Here is a 3,803-nt window from a genome sequence, read left to right as displayed (position 1 = left end):
CGAAGCGCGAAGGGGATGGATGTCTGAGCGGATCGAATTCGCTCTTCAAGAAACTGCTCGTCCCATACCTTCTGCCTGTCTCATATGTGTGGAACCTGCTCTTTTTCGGTTCCAGCCTCTCCCTCACGCTTCTCAGCTATCACAAAGAGAGAAATGTTGATCAATCGATCTTGCTTGAAGACCTTTGAACCAAATGACATACTTATAACCGTTCTTCCATCAAGAATGACTAACAGGTTATGGGAAGTTACCAACCACTAGAGTAGTGGGATAATGGGGAGTTAACCATTATCCCGTTAGTGTGATAAGGGTAATTAACCGCTTTTACGTTAGTGGGATAATGGATAATGGATAATTCTCCAATTTTTTTTAATCTATTTAATTTTTTTAATGGTACCCTGCCTACTTTAATAAAAAAATTAAATAGATTTACAAAATTGGAGAAAATAAAAAAAAATAGTTTGTAAAAACTTTACCACACACAAATAAGCAGGATTATTTTTATGAGCGATCTTAAAAATAAAAAAAAAAACTGAAAAAATTATGGAAATCGCTGCCAGTGCAGCGATTTAATTAATTTTTTTTCTTAATTTTTTTTTTGGAAAATTCCTGCACGTGCAGCGATTTAATGTAATTAAATTAAAAATAAAAAAAAGGCGATTTAACTAAATTTAAAAAAATAAAAAAATAGTAAATCGCTCAGACTGGAGCATTTTATTTTTTAAAAAATCTTAAAATCGCTACCTTCGCAGCGATTTAATTTTTTTAAAAAAATTGCAACAAAATCGCTTCCTAGGCAGCAATTTTTTAAATTTTTTTTTTTTGAAAAAAAATCACATTTTGGAAAATCGCTGCTGTAGTAGCGATTTTGCTAATTCCGGCGCAGAAAATCGATGCTATTCCAGTGATTTTGCCGTTTTGGTTAATATAAAATTTCATATACCGTTTTGGAATTTTTGTTAGCATTTTATATCCTTTAGGCTCCGGACTCCTGAACTTATTTCTTTTGTAATTTTGTACATTTTTTGTCTTACGTGACACACTCTGTGACTCAACGCAATTGAGGCGCGTGAGATATATTTGATGTCACATAAGCCAAAAAGGTGCACAAAATTACAAAAAAGTGGGTTCAATGGGGTAATAGCACCTTAATTTAGTTAAGGTGTGTGTCTGGAATTTCTGTCATAGTCTAAGGGGTACTTATACTTTTTCTCATAACTTATATAATATCTATCACATTTATCTACGCAGATTCTACACAATGATTACATGGAAGACTTCTTCACCTGTAAATAGTGATGCATTTTCAGTTGGAGATGAAATGTATTGTGCGAAAATATATTGTAGTATGTAATATTGAAAGAGAGAAATGAGACAAAGATAATATTTTGTCTTCAATTATATTCATTATACGTACAAAAGAGATTATTTATATATTGAAGGAAGACTTTTTTATGTGGAGTTTTAGAATCTTCAACTAATTCGGGGTTGCTTGAGTTATATGATATTGTTAGGTTGTGTCACGCCCCGAGTCTACACCCTGAACGTAGCCGACACTCGAAAATCATTGCAAGCCCCAAGCGAACCCTTGGCCTGACTTAACTCTTAGCGGAAGACTTTCTCAACAATAAGAAAACTTTAAAAGTAAAGCCTTAATTCAGAATAGCTAACTCGGAATATTTAAAGAAACATTCAATAGCCAAAATGACAACTCAAGTCTAGAACATAACAACTGAAATGAACAAGACTCATGAACTAATGTTTTCTAAATATCTCTGAAGTCTCTACCGATGACATAAATGAATCTTTTCCCCAAATAACAATGACATTAATGAATCAAAATATTAACTAATAACATAAATAAATTTTTTAAAAAAATTTAATGACATATTTGAGTTTTTTCCCTTAAAAAAAGTGGAGCACTAAAATTTAGATTGATTTCTTCGTTATTGCCACTAACAGCAGACAAAAATGATTGGGCATCTGTTATATGGTTATTGATTATTGATTTTTTTTATAGTCGACCTCTATCTTTTTTTTTTTTTTGTATTGTTTAAAATGAAATTTTATTTGATTCTCTTAATTATTAGGCTCTTGTTTAAATTTATGTGGGGTAATTTTGCTTAACATAAATTTTAAGAAAGTAAGAAATATTGTCAAAACGTTTGATATTAATTAAATATGCCATAATTTTCATACGGCTACAAGATTTTTTAGATTTTTGTTCTTAAATATTTCATAATATTTGTGTGGATAGAAAAACTTGATAAAAATGAAAAGCTAAGGTTTAATTATCTTAGAATTTTAAAATTTTGTTGTTCTTTTTCTTTTACCAAATTAAAATGAATAGAAAGATTATTTTAGGTTATCAGGGGAAGATTTAGGTAATTGGGATAGGTGTTCTTGGGAATCAATATCTTTTGCATGAATTTGTATTTGTACTAGAAAATTTATAAATATATAAGAAAAATGACTCGTGCCTTTAACTTTCTATCTCTTGATCAACAAGAGTGGGTCACCAAGTAGGCCTTTATTTTAGTAAATTTTAATTTTTGTTAATTTGAGATTGGCGGAAACCTATGAACTCAAATTCTGAATTGATCTCTATAGATTGTCCCCAATATATACGTAATCCTAAATGAGCATATACTAAAAAGTAGATTAATTTTATGGAAGTCACAATCTTGATGTTATTAAACATTTAAGAACTCTTGAAAACACCTCTAAACTATATGTAAATTATTAGTTTCATTCCTGAATTATTCGTAGTCTTAAAAAAACTCATTCACTTGACTAATTGAATTTAAATACATCCTTATCACAACATGAGTGAAACACACTTCGAAATTCTCGTCAAGTTAAGAGATATTTTCAACCTTTTGCTTTTTATTAAGACTCTCATATTCCTACAAGAGTTTAATACCACTTGCTATGTCATACTGCAAATTGAAGTTGTACCTATTAACTAAAACTGTCAATCATTCGGGGATAAAACTAATAATTTGTGTCAACTTGAGAGGTATTCCCATACTTCTCTCAAAGAATTGAAACATTTCTCAAAATCGTCTTCAGCCTGGAAATTGTCGGGCAAGTTATTTTCCTTGACATTATTCTCAGGATATTTGGCCACAACTACTTGTTATATATATATATATATATATATATATATATATATTATCGAGGCTGCAGGCACAGAGTTAGTCGATGCTTATTCCCCAGATACTGTCATTGCTTCTTTGAAAAAAGAAATTCACGCCCCATGGGCCTTTTGTTGGGTTTTATTTGCCCTAAATTTCTTACCATAAATAGGTTTTCCTTGTAGGAAAAGGTTTTGGATTGACTAATCCTTTTCTTGTAGGAAAAGGTTTAGGACTCTATAAATAGAGGCATGTTCCTTCTAACTTAATCAGCATTCACAATGTAGTCTTAAGGGCTTTGAGAGTTTTGGTTAGGGGGAGAATTTATGGGTCACAAGCTTGATACGTTATCACTTGTGTGAACCTCCCATGTATTCCGAGTGAATTGGTTGAGGTTGTTTCCCTCTGTATTTTGTACTCTCATATTTATAGTGGATTGCTCATCTCCTTTGTGGACGTAGGTCGATTGACCGAACCACGTTAAATCTTTGTGTCTTTTGGTATATTTCTCGTTGTCTTCTTACTCGTGGTCTTTCGAGGTTTGCTTTGCTAGCTTCCGCGTTACACCTGCTTATTTACGGTCCTAACAAGTGGTATCAGAGTCAGATTCAATTATGGAGTCAAGTTGAGTGGTTCGATAATCGATGATTGAACCAGGTTAGAAAG

Source organism: Solanum pennellii, chromosome 9 (assembly GCF_001406875.1).
Source record: "Solanum pennellii chromosome 9, SPENNV200".
In the NCBI taxonomy this organism is placed as follows: Eukaryota; Viridiplantae; Streptophyta; class Magnoliopsida; order Solanales; family Solanaceae; genus Solanum; species Solanum pennellii.
Note: the sequence above shows the minus strand (reverse complement) of the source record.